General features: G+C 43.2%; 1 long non-coding RNA gene across 1 annotated transcript in view; it reads right to left on the bottom strand.

Moving 5' to 3' along the window:
* LOC142492138 (uncharacterized) overlaps positions 1–13,792 on the bottom strand; it is a 21,260-nt gene extending 7,468 nt beyond the window's left edge. Inside the window, exons 1-2 of the long non-coding RNA XR_012800769.1 lie at positions 13,736–13,792; positions 8,799–8,957 (exon numbers count right to left, since the gene is read on the bottom strand). This is a non-coding gene — a long non-coding RNA (uncharacterized LOC142492138). The remainder of the gene's footprint in view (positions 1–8,798; positions 8,958–13,735) is intronic.
* Between the last annotated feature and the right edge of the window lie 96 nt (positions 13,793–13,888).

Below are 13,888 nucleotides of genomic sequence, written 5' to 3' on the forward strand. Positions count from 1 at the left end.
TGGAGCAGAGGCGAGTGGAGCAGAGAGTGGAGCGGAGGCGGGGAGGTGAGTGTGATGGGGGGGAGAGGACAGAGAGAGAGGTGTGTGTGTGTGTGTTGTGTGTCCTTTGGCCCGTCACTCCGCCTCAAGCCAATTAGAGGTGTGCGGGGGCGGGCGGGCCAAGGGACCAATGAGATTTCCCCTAGGGACAGAGGCCATGCAGACAGGCATACAGTGCTTTCACAAATATAGTATAAGATATATATATATATTCACTGCTGGATGATGTCCTTCCCAATAATCTTCCAGGTACTGCAGTTGTAAGCCTCTCTTCTTCAAGTTGCTCCAATCAAATGTTCTGATTTCATTCTCCTTGTTTTTCTTTTGGTCTGCGTCTTTGTTCAACTATGGTAATTTCTTCTTGTGATATGTCTGCCCCACTGCCATTTGAATTTCTTCATCCTAGTGATGATGCCACAGACTTTTGTTTGGTTTCAAACCCCTTCATTCTTTTTCCTGTCTCTTTGGGTAATGTCCAGTATACATCTCTCCATACTTTGCGTTGTATGAAGCTTCTGAATTCTCTTTGCATTTAGGGTCCAAGTTTCAGATTCATATGTGAGCATAGGCAGAATACACTGGTTGAAATTTTTTTGTGAGGCAAAGCGGAAGGTTCTCCTGAAATATTGTCTTGTTTCTTCCAAATGCACTCTAATTCAAAAGATTCTCATCCATTGTTTTGCCAGACAAGGTAGACAGCTTTCGACATCTAGTTCTATTCCATTTATTTAAATTTTTGCAGAGTTGACAACTTTGTTTAACATTATTTTGGTCTTGCTGAGATTAATTTGGAGGCCCAAATTTTCACTTGCTTTGACGAGTTCTCTAATTTCTTGCTGGAGGTCTTCTGAACTTTTCGTACAGATGTAACAGACAGCAGGACACATAGTAGCAAATGAATACCCACCATAGCTAACTTAGAGCAACACCCCTACCCCACTTTGATAACAATCAAGGGGGTGTCATGCTGCACCCAAGGGCCATGGTGGAACTTGCAGAGCGAACTGTACCAGTAAAAGAGGGTCCAGGTGCAAGGAGAGGTCCAGAAAGGAAGGGTCCAGCAGTGATGCGGCAGCAGGGCAAGCACAGTTTCAGGCACCTGACAGGTGACTGGAAGGTCAGACAGGCACAGATCATACACGGGATATCGAGTAGAGAGAGAAGGATCAAAATAGTAAAGGGTAAGTCCAGCAGTGAGAAACAGTCAGGCAAACAGGCAACAACACAACCTGTTGCAGCAACAGGGAGCATAGCACTTCCAACTGGCCCATGTTGTTATCCAAAGGAAAAACACTCCAACACACAGCCAGAAATAGATTGGGTCCCAAGCGAAAAATCCTTGATAAAGTACCAGCAGGTACGAAATGCGTAGGAGGGTACTTACCTCCGTTTTTTAACATGGACCAATAAAGATTATATTTTACTAGCATTTTTCGCTTGGGATCCACTCTATTTCTGGCTGTGCGTTGGAGTGTTTTTCCTTTGGATTTCTGCTCATTCTCCTGGTTGCATGCCTACCAAGATACACAGGGCTGGGGCAATTATATGTGAGTACACCATTACTTTATGTCTATTTAGGACTCTCCCAATGAGGTTTTACTGTCGCGGCCCCTTTTAATCTCCAACATCCCCGAAAAAATTCGGGGATGTTTTCCGACTCTCGCGGGTCTTCTCCGCGCGGCCCGAAATCAGCTGATAGCGCTAATAGCGCTAGACAATGAAAGCGCTTAGCGCTAAACAATAGAAATGCCCGCAGGTGCCCAAAACAGCCGAAAACGGCCCCCATACACTGTAGGTCTGATTTTTTTCAATCTCAGCCTTTAACCTTCAGGGAGAGAGATACCCTATTTTTGATTATACAGTTACTGAAGTGTTATGGTCATTGCTTATATACCTCACTAGCCCCAGTTACCTATCCTTTGCATCTTTATAAAGGTCTTATACTACTATTGAATCAAGACTGGACACAAATGTTGGAGCGCATATCACTAACCTGTTCTGGCCTCTGCAGTTAGGCTGCTTTTTTGTTTTTCTTAGAAAAATACTCTTTGTATTATACCCATGTAGATACTTGTTGGATCTTTGATTGTCCATTAGATTGCATCTGTTTTTTATTATTGTAACAAGGGAATGGAAGCAGGCACACGGTCTTTCTAAAGGTGCAGTTTATTGTGCCACCAAAGGTCCAACGTTTCGGCAAATAGATTGCCTTTATCAAGGAGAGGGCTACAGAACATGCTAAACATACCACAATTTATACACAAATGGGTACTCACGCCCCCTCCGATCACTGCTGCCTTGCTCCTGGATGTCGACACCCCCATCGTGACGTCAGAGCGCCAGCATGGCGGCGCCCACCCGGATGGCGGCGCCAACCAGTGGAAAGCCGCTGGAGCCTCCCTGCTCCTCCTGCTGCTGGCTATCTCGCCGCACCGCCCTAGCTAGTCCCGCGGCACCTGCTTTTACGGCAGGGGAAGCGCTGGGAAGCGTACCATAGCCGGGGACCCGCGCTGGGAAGGGGACCAGGGCTATACTTCTATTTGGAGTTTAAAGTTCTTCACCTATTTTACCAAAGGAGAACTAACATGGCATATTAATATACGGGACTCATTACAGACTGATTTTATCTCAGGATTAACCCCTTACTTGCTGCAGCATCCTCCGCTATTCCTTATTATTCCTTTTGTATTTATTGTTTATGTGTATTTTATTCATCTAAGATTGTCATTTCCACCTTCAGTTCTGTTTTATCATTTACTGATTCTTTATCAAATTGTTACGATTTTATATATATCTTAGGAGTGTGCGCTCACAGTTTTTTTGCATATATATATATAATACTTGTGAGCACATTCACATGTCTTAGACAGGTCTGCAACCCTGCCTTTCAATCCTTATCACCTAGCATACAGTGTTTCCACTGCAGCAAGGGATTCTGGGAAATGACATGCAAATGAGCACACAATGTGTCACCTTTTGCCTGGAATATCCATTCACATGGAGCCCATTTAATCTGATGCATTGCCGTTCACAAAGCTTTTAGGCACAGCATGGGCCTACCAAAGCAAGTACTGACCACTCACAGACATGTTTCAACCTTGATGGGTATCAGTGTGAGGTTGATCTATACTTGCTTTGAAATACTTCTAGGCTGGGTAGGTTTACCATATACATTTTAAGTTATGGTGGGTGAAAAATCTGGTATCCTGCCAAAGATCCATAAGAGCCTTATGGCACCACCTGGGCGACCCATCATCTCTGGGATAGGATCTCTTAACTCGCGTCTATCGGAATATATTGATATCTTCCTACAACCCTATGTCAGAGATACTACATCTGATGTTCAAAACATGTTAGAGCAAATTGAATGGCGACGAGAATGTCAAATGTGTACTTGTGACGTTACGTCCTTATACACAGCCATCAACCATGCCGATGGGATTCGGGCCATTGATAGGACTCTTAGCAAGGACACAGAGGTTCAATTAGAACAAAAGACCTTTATATTAGACAATATCGCATTCATTTTGAAACATAACGTTTTTTAATTTTGATGGGACATACTTCCTCCAGAAATGTGGAACCGCCATGGGTACCAGGTCTGCGCCATTATGCGAATCTATTCATGGATTTCTGGGAACAATACACCATCTGGTCTACCCATGAATTTGGCACAGTCCTGGTCCTATGGTGGAGGTATATAAATGACATCTTTTTCATCTGTAGGGGGAGTGATGATAGCCTTACATTGTTTTTAGATTATATTAACAATAATAACATCAATCTTGCATTTACATCATAACGTAGTTTCGAATCAGTGGATTTTTTAGATTTAACAATCGCAATTGTAGTGATAATAGAATTTTTAGGGAACAGGCAGAGATCCTAAAGAATAGGTTTATTACAAAAAAATATGATAAGGACACCTTGGATGAAGCAATTAGGAAGACAGGGGCATTGAGATGTGAAGATATTTTAAAGACCAATTTAAAGCAACCAAAAGGGGAGTTGGACATTACATTTATAACCCAATACAACCAAGATTCAGGAAAAATACAATCAATTCTGAGAAAGCACTGGCATCTTCTCCAGAGCGATCCTATACTCAAGGACTATCTTCCAGATCAACCGAAAGTTATTTTTAGACGGGCAGATAATGTGAAGAATAAATTAGCCCCCACCCTTTTTACATCAGAGGCCACCAATAAGGAACCCAATTGGTTACCTAAGCCGAAGGGCTTTTTTTTTTTTAGATGTACTGCTTGCAAAGCATGCAAGCAGGGTTCAAAGGAGAAGATTGATTTTGTCTCTAACCCTACAGGAGAATCATTCAAGACTATGCATTTTATAAATTGCCACTCTGAGTTCATCATCTATTTATTGTGGTGCCCATGTGGTCTCCAGTATGTGGGACGTACGAGCAGACCACTGAGAGTCCGCATACTGGAGCACATGGGCAACATCAGGCGACGACTCATGACACATAGTGTGTCAAAACATTTTGCACTTGCACATGATGGACATCCATCGGGTTTATCCTTTAGGGCAATTGAACAGGTCTCTCCCAACTGGCGGGGAGGAGACAGGTTAACACAGTAGGCTAGGAAGGAGACCCTTTGGATTTTTAAGCTTAAAACCTTGGCACCTCTACAGTAGGTATGAATATTGAGATTGATATTGGGGCCTTTCTGTAACTGTGTGTGTACCCACTGTCATATTTTGATATCTGAGAGTCTTGATTTTGTCTTTGTGTCTTTTCTATCTGTCTCTTCTTTTAGATATACAACATTCAACGTCTATTTGTATTTTTATTAAAGAATTTTTTTTTTTTTACAACCATGTATTAACTTTTAATTATTAATTTTCATCTTATGTACTTGGTCCCTAGTGGACATTCATTTGCTGTTTGTATTTTATTCGCCGGATTTTATTTGTCTTAATATGTTTATGTAGATGTACATCCCAATGTTTATTCTATCATATTGTCATTATCATGAATATAAATGCATTTATATGCAAATTTAATTCTTCATATAAGACTGGTCTGAGCGAATTAGATGTTTTTCACAGCCAGAGATGCATGTTAATCTTATGTGAATTCTATTGGTTGCTGAATTATAGATTTAACCTTTTTCAGTATTCACCATGTTTAAATGTATTTTTATAGTATGTACTGTATCTAGATGGGAAAGATGCTGCTGGGATTCTTTTATGTATACCAGATGACCACAAGAGGGAGCTGTTCCCTCAGTTCTGTGATTTTCTGTTAAAGTTTTTAGATTCAGCTTGCCATTTGCTCTGTGTTTTTCAAACAAATTCATGTGGATTTAGCTCTGGATATTTAGATTAGGACAAACGGCACTGGATATGCAATAAGAATGGACGCAGCAGTCATTTTGACACCATGGGGTCTATGCAGTAAGCAGCGGAATAATGCATTAGCCAGGTTTTGAACCAGCCATATTTTTGGCGTGTTAACCTCACTGTATGCAGGAAGGGCCAAATCCCTGGCGAATGAATGCGCCACCACCATTTCAAAGAATGGCGAGTAACCTGTGGCGAGACAGGCTGCCTGGCGAGAAGCTGCCGAGAAGCCGTCCCCTGCCGAGATGTGTTTGCAGCAGAGAGAGATCCGCTGCTCTCTCGGTGCAAACATTGGCACATTAAAAATTATTTTAAATACAATTTAATTCATAGTGTACATGTGCAGGGGGTCTCCGGAGCTGAACCGCATTGGTTTCAGGTCCGGGGACCTCCTGCTTCCCGAGATACAGGCCCCTTTATGAGGTGCCGGTATCCCTCTGCATTTAAATGTCCCGATCACGTGACCGCAGAATGTAAACAAAGCAGAGGGATACCGGCACCCCGTAAAGTGGTCTGTATCTCGGGAAGCAGGGGGTCCCCGGACCTAAAACCAAAGCGGTTCAACTCTGGAGACCCTCTGCACATCTACAGTATGAATAAAACACCCATATCAATAAACACTCATTCCTTACCTTTTCGGCTATGTGCTATGGTAACGAAGCAGCATGAATGTATTTTTAATAATATTGTACAGTGAGCAGGGGGTCCCCTGAGCTGAACCGCATTGCTTTGTGGACCAGAGACCCCTTGCTTCCTGAGTTACAGGCCCGGTATGTGTCATCGGGTGGCAGGGTCGCCACCATCTTCATAGCGTCCCATACGCGCCGTGCCGGCTATAAAGATGGCGGCGACACTGTAACCGATGCCCCAAACTCGGGAAGCAGGGGGTCCCTGAGCCACAAATCAATGCGGTTCAGCTCAGGAGACCCCCTGCTTCCACATAATATTATTAAAATATATAAATGCTGCTTCATTACCATAGCGTATAGGCGCTAAGGCAATGAAGGGGTTAAGGCAGAATAGCATGTTTATTGGGGACATTTGCTCCTCTTCTTCATCCAGTGCCTTCCTTCCCCTTCATTTAGGGGCGGGGGGGAGGTCCTCCGTCTGGTCTGTGTGTTTCGGCTCACACAGTAGGAGGAGAGAGTCTGTGGGAGGGAGCAGGGGGGCTCCCTTGGTGCTGCAGAGTTCATTTAGACAAATCGCTGCTTTCCCCCTCCTCTCCTCCCCACTCCCCGAAGCCTCCCCTCCTCATTTTCTCACAGCCACACCACGTGACGCGTCGCCGCTAGGGATTACATTTCTCTTGCATCCCCTGGCGGCTGACGTGTCCCAGCGTGTAGTGAGCCGTGCAGAGAGGAGGGACTGGGACCGGCTCGGGAGGATACCAGGAGATGGTGAGTAGCGCGCACAAGGCCGCACGCGCCGCCGGACGCAGCGGGACCAAAGCCTTAGGCTCAGAAATAATATTGATGCATTTGGAGATATTTAAAGTTAATTAGAGTATAATGGCCGTATTCAATAATCTTAGAGAAACACGGTTTGTCTTTGCCAATTCTTTTGTTGATACACAATGAATGCTTTCATAACCACTATGTAGATATGTGTAAATGTCTTCCATTTTGCTTTGCTGAATTCTTCACAGTTTTCTCTTACATTTCGCCTTTTCCCAAAATCAAAAATCAATTTCACTTGAATTTTTGCCGCTTGTCGCCAGAATTTAGTGAAATGGCAGTACCCGGCAGGGTAATTTAACCTTGTACCTTGACTTTTCATGTTTATTAAAAAAATAAATTGTGAAGATTGCCGATTTTCACGATAAAAATAGGTATACTTCACCTAGTTTGTGAACTTAAGCAAACATTTTACACATCTACCACTATGGTTAAAAGTCCTAACACCCAACATCCATCACATGTCACCGAGGCTAGTACGGCACTGCACAATGTCCAATCGCAAGGCAATAAAGCATATTTCTAATTTTTGTTAATGCAAAATGTGGAAATTCATGTCACCTTTTGCAAAAGAAATCTCTTGATGTTGCTCTCAGAAGGCAGATACACTAAGCTCCATTAAATCAGAGCAAATAATTTTAGGTTACCGAAAAAAGGAACAGACATTATTTTTCATGAGTTGAATCTATAATTACAAAGATAATTAGATGCAAGAACAACAGACATAGTTGAACTCATTAGCATAGACTTGAAATCAGTTTAAGTTAGCACTACCTGGCTTCAGTTTCAAATAGCATGCAAAACGCCGGTCATACCTAAAGGTGGCATCATGTTCATATAGATCCTAAAGTATGGGTTTTGAGGGGGAGCAAGAGAGGTGGTGTGGGGGAGAAGGACAAAAGAGAGAGGGGAAATAGAGGGGGGAGAAAGAGATTGTGAAGGGAGGTATGGGTGAGATATAAAGATGGGGAGAGAGGGCGGAAGAGAGAGGGAGTGATGGGGGGAGAGGTAAGGAAGAGAGAGAGAAAGGGATAGATATGGGGTCTAGAGGGAGTAGAGAGGGGAAGGGAGAGCATGGAGAGGGATTTGGATGAGAGATAGAATACATGGAGTGTTACCTATGTACACAACGGAAGAAGATACCTGCGAAATATGCTAATAGCAATCATTCAAATAGACTTTGCATATGCAAATGACCATATTTCCCAGGTATCTCAGGTGTGTTTATTTTTGTGCACAGGTGCTGAATCTCACTTTGTGTCCTAGCAAAACCCACATTTCAGTATTTGGGTGATAGTAACGCAGCCCTTAGGTAAAACATAAATAATATAATGTTAATTCCCTGCGTTAGCCTGAACAACCTTTAGTAGATATGCGATGTTAGAGGGAATGCCTCTTTTGTATATCATTAGTACTAACGACCAAAAAATTTAACCATATGCAATTTAAACAAGAAAAACTGGGTTAATCTTCGGTTACTCCCTTTTGTGTGTAGTCGTTACTACGAAACTAACGTTAATTTAGGTTAGCATTGTGCTAAATAGCCTAACAGAGCTTAGTTTGGGCCTGAATAAGATATTTGAATGTGTTATTTATTTTTCTCTTCTTGTGACTTTTCTCCAGCTGCAAATATCTACAATTCACAGTGACTGCGAATTTGCATGAATGTTTTACACATCTCTGTAGATTATTATAGTTTAAAGCACATTTGTAACCCATGGCTGTAAACTTGATTTAAAGTTTAAAGTTATTTTTGGAGACTATTATTCTGTGTGAGGATACATAACACACCTACAGTAATCAATATGCCTTGAAAACGGTCTTCTCCTAGTTGCTAAACCACAGCCCCAATGTTAGGGTTAGGAAGAGTGGAAAATAATATAATGTCCATGCATACTGTATCACTTGGCATATTCATAAACAAACTTTACAGCACTTTACCTTACACATTCACAGGTCCAGCCCAAATTGCATCTCATTAGTCTGATGCTTGTCTCAGACACTGGAATATTATGCTTCTGCTGCAGAATATCCGGTACCTCTGCAGCAGACTGCTCACCATTTTCCAGGCTGATCTCACCCACCAGCTATATCACTTCACTGTGAAAGACAAAATTAGGAAGATGAAAGAGAATACAGATGCATATACATACAGAACATACTGTACACTAAGAACTGATAGAACAAACGTCCCAGATGGGGTGATTGGATCAGTGAAAAAAACCCTATTTGACAGCACTCACATAGTGTAAGTGTAAAAGTGTATTGTAAGGTGAGAGCTAAGATGTCCATAATGTGATATGATGATAATACACCTTAACCCCATTATAGTGCGACCCGTTATAACGCAAATCCGCTTATAACGCGGTTTTCACGTGGCTCCCGTTTAAAAAAATAAATAAATAAATTTACATGTATTTTTACATTTTTTTTGCACACTGCACACTGCACACTGCACACTGCACACTGCACACTGCACACTGCACACTGCACACACTCTCACTGCACACACTCCCAGCACTCACTGCACACTGCACACACTCTCACTGCACACTGCACACACTCCCAGCACTCACTGCACACTGCACACACTCCCAGCACTCACTGCACACACTCTCACTGCACACTGCACACTCCCAGCACTCACTGCACACTGCTCACAGCACACACTCACTGCACACACTACCAGCACTCACTGCACACTGCACACACTCACTGCACACTGCACACACTACCAGCGCTCACTGCACACACTCTCACTGCACACACTCTCACTGCACACACTCTCACTGCACACACTCTCACTGCACACACTCTCACTGCACACTGCCAGCGCTCATAGCACACTCACAGCACTCACAGCACACTCTCACAGCACACAGCACTCACAGCACACAGCACTCACAGCTCACAGCACTCACAGTACACTACACTGCACAGCACACTACACTGCACAGCACACCACACCACACCACACTCACACCACACCTCCCACGCCCCACCTTTGGTGTCGGCTGCGGAGATCGGAGTGGAGCTGGCATCAGGAGGCGGGGGGGTGTCGGGAGGGGGGGGGGGTGTCGGGAGGAGGGGGGGATGTCGGGAGGAGGGGGGGGTGGTGGGGGTGTCGGGAGGAGGGGGGGTGGTGTGGATGCCGGTAGGGGGGGTGAGTGAGGAGCAGGCTGGTACTCGGAGGGCCACGTGGGCTGGGCCCAAAACTGATTTACCGCGGAGGGCCAGTAGGTGTGAGGGCCTCGGGGGGTGGGGAGGAAGTGGATGCCGGTGGAGGGGGATGGATGCCGGTGGTGGGATGTAAGGAGCAGGTTGCGGCTGGACTCGGAGGGCCACTTCTGGGGGACGTGTAGGGCTTCCGGCCACCTCTTCCTTCCCTCCTTACTCCCTCCCTCCCGATCGGGCGCACGGCGGCCATTTTTTTTAAAATTAGCGCGACCCCGGTTCTAGCGTGGTTGGATCGGGTGGCCCCCGAGGACCGTGCTATAACGGGGTTGAGCTGTACTAAAAACACTTTAAAGGTGCAGTTCAAGCAGTATCCTGCATGTGTGTTTTTCTTAATAAATCACTTCTGTATTAAGAAAAAATACTTTTAGCATTTTCTGTTTTTAAAAAACAACTTTGAAAGACCAATTTTCTTGTATTCTATTTTAACAAGCATGTATGTTACTATAGCAACCATTTGCTAAGGCACAGCCCCTTCATGTCCTGTCACAAGCCCTGGCACACCCCTTTGTGAATATTCATAAGCATTTCACTCACACTGAAAAAGGGGGCGTTTAACAGACACCAACTTGTAATGATGTCACCAATCTTCACTGATCAATCAAACGAGAACGGATTGACCTGCAGCTTTGATCTTCAGTAGGTAAGTTGGTATTACACACATTTAACTATTGAAGTAAAAAAACAACACGTAAAAAAAAAAAACAGCGGCTTGAACTGCAGCATTAATAGTACAAAATATAAAACACAGGTTGTTAAAAATACCCAAACAGGCAATTAAGCTACAACTAATTGAAGCTTAAAGTGATCAACCTAAAAAGGTAGGGTGATGACTGAGGCAGATAAGCCTATCAAAAATAGAACTTGAGCCTACTAGGAGGAAGAGAGTTCCTAAGCAAACTCCCCCCTCCAACGACCACTCTACAATTGGAAACTATATTTAATTGTAAACAGTGATGATCCAACGAAGGGAAGTGGAGCACAGCCGTGGAACAGTGTGGCCACACACCAACAAGATGGGTTAAAAATAAACTTTATTGCATAGTGCAGTCGTGGGGTGTACAAGGAGGTAAAACTCTGACGCGTTTCAGCCGCAAGGGCCTTTGACAAAGAGTTTGCTTAGGAACTCTCTTCCTCCTTGTAGGCTCAAGTTCTATTTTTGATAGGCTTACCTGCCTCAGTCATCACCCTACCTTTTTAGGTTGATCACTTTAAGCTTCAATTAGTTGTAGCTTAATTGCCTGTTTGGGTATTTTTAACACCCTGTGTTTTATATTTTGTACTATTAAAAGTGTTTTTAGTATTATCATCATATCACATTATGGACATCTTAGCTCTAACCTTACAATATACTTTTACACTTACACTATGTGATTGAGTGCTGTCAAATAGGTTTTTTTTCACTGATCCAATCGCCCCATGTGGGACGCTTGTTCTATCAGTTCTGAGTGTAGTCTTTCACTCCATTCCCTATTGCACCATTCACATTATCCACATAATTGTTCATTTAGGAGTGCTGGTGTTTTGTTTTTTCATTGTGTCAGTACATACTGTATGAAGAAAAATATTAGAGGAAAATGTGTAGTGCACAGTACTTCCTCGGTTCTGACCCCGCGGACCATCGTACGAACTGTTGTCTGCCCTTGAGCATGATATCTAAAGCAGGATAGTGTCACCTGCATTCCACCTTGCCATAGCCACCATCAAATTTCCCTTGTTGGTAATCCTTTATTGTACATGTGCATTATTGTGATGCTATTTGCTTTGTTCATTTTTGTGGTCATGGCTGCAATAAAGAATCTACTGAACTATTAATAAATGTGTTAAATAGAATATAAGTGTTCCCAGCACACCAAGAAAAAAGAACTAATAAAGGATCAGCCAAAAAGTCAAATTTAATTAAACATTAACGATGCATATAACGTCAAACAGCAACAGAGGGACAACGTATATATACGGGAACAGGGACAAAGACAGGGATGGGGAAGGAAAGACAGGAAAGGAGAGGAAGAAAAAAACACAGGAAATAAAAAGTGCAGGGCAAGGGGGCAATGTAACGTTTCGGGGTACAGACCCCTTCTTCTGGCCCGTTCCCAGGTAGACCGAAGTCACCTGGTACTTCCCTTACCCTGTGACTAGGTCCCTGAAATACACAGTGACACATTGACACACTGACACTAAATTACAAAGGTAAATGAAACAATGGAATAACAAAGATATATAAAGAGCATATAAAGAGCTACTGCTTTCTCCAAGACAGTGACACACTGACACTAAATTACAGAGGTAAATGAAACAATGGAATAACAAAGATATATAAAGAGCTACTGCTAGTACTCCAAGCAAAATACAGGTAAACTGGGAAGCACAAATCTCATATAGGAGTGCCTGAAAACACAGTGACAGATAAGGAGTATAACTGGCAAAGTATGGTGCTACAAGGTTAATGACCCACTGAGGTAGACTTGTGGCCAGCATACACAGGAACAGTCCAAAGGTAAATTCAGCTGGAACAGTAAACTCCTCAGTGTGCAAAAAAACCCAGTGCTGTTTACCTTTGGACTGTTCCTGTGTATGCTGGCCACAAGTCTACCTCAGTGGGTCATTAACCTTGTAGCACCATACTTTGCCAGTTATACTCCTTATCTGTCACTGTGTTTTCAGGCACTCCTATATGAGATTTGTGCTTCCCAGTTTACCTGTATTTTGCTTGGAGTACTAGCAATAGCTCTTTATATATCTTTGATATTTTGCCAGTCATACTCCTTATCTGTCACTGTGTTTTCAGGCACTCCTATATGAGAATTGTGCTTCCCAGTTTACCTGTATTTTGCTTGGAGTACTAGCAGTAGCTCTTTATATATCTTTGTTATTCCATTGCTTCATTTACCTCTATAATTTAGGGTCAGTGTGTCACTGTCTTGGAGTATTAGCAGTAGCTCTCTCTCTCTCTCTCTCTCTCTCTCTCTCTCTCTCTCTCTCTCTCTCTCTCTCTCTCTCTCTCATTTCATTGTTTCATTTACCTTTGTAATTTAGTGTCAGTGTGTCACTGTGTATTTCAAGGACCTAGTCACAGGGTAAGGGAAGTACCAGGTGACTTCGGTCTACCTCGGAACGGGCCAGAAGGAGGGGTCTGTACCCCGAAATGTTACGTTGCCCCCCTTGCCCTGCACTTTATATTTCCTGTGTTTTTTTCTTCCTCTCCTTTCCTCTCTTTCCTTCCCCATCCCTGTCTTTGTCCCTGTTCCCGTATATATACGTTGTCCCTCTGTTGCTGTTTGACGTTATATGCATCGTTAATGTTTAATTAAATTTGACTTTTTGGCTGATCCTTTATTAGTTCTTTTTTCATGGTGTGCTGGGAACATTTATGTTCTATTTAATTATTTGAGAGGAACGAGGGTCCTCTCTGTTCCCGTCTGCACCCGTTATTGCTACACAGACTTTTAGTGTGTGCTGTCTGCACTTACTTTATTAATAAATGTGTATTGCATCTTCATTGTATTACACAGTTAAAGCTACAGGTAAAGATATACTCCCACTTTGACAACTTGTAATAGTAGACACCTAGTGCCGAATGTTGCCCCTGTGATGTCAGCGGAACTGTACATAAATTCAGACAGAAATTGTATTGCCATACTCACTGATCTTGATCAGAACTCTTGTGCTTCAATGATGGATCAATCCAGCTTCTATGGATTGCAAGAACCTTCTTACTGCTGCACCAGTCTGAGCTCTAAGGAGCATAAGAAAGTGCAGAATACCTGCTGAAACCAGACAACCCGGTACCCCCAAAA

The sequence above is a fragment of the Ascaphus truei genome, chromosome 4 (assembly GCF_040206685.1).
Source record: "Ascaphus truei isolate aAscTru1 chromosome 4, aAscTru1.hap1, whole genome shotgun sequence".
NCBI classification, from domain to species: Eukaryota; Metazoa; Chordata; class Amphibia; order Anura; family Ascaphidae; genus Ascaphus; species Ascaphus truei.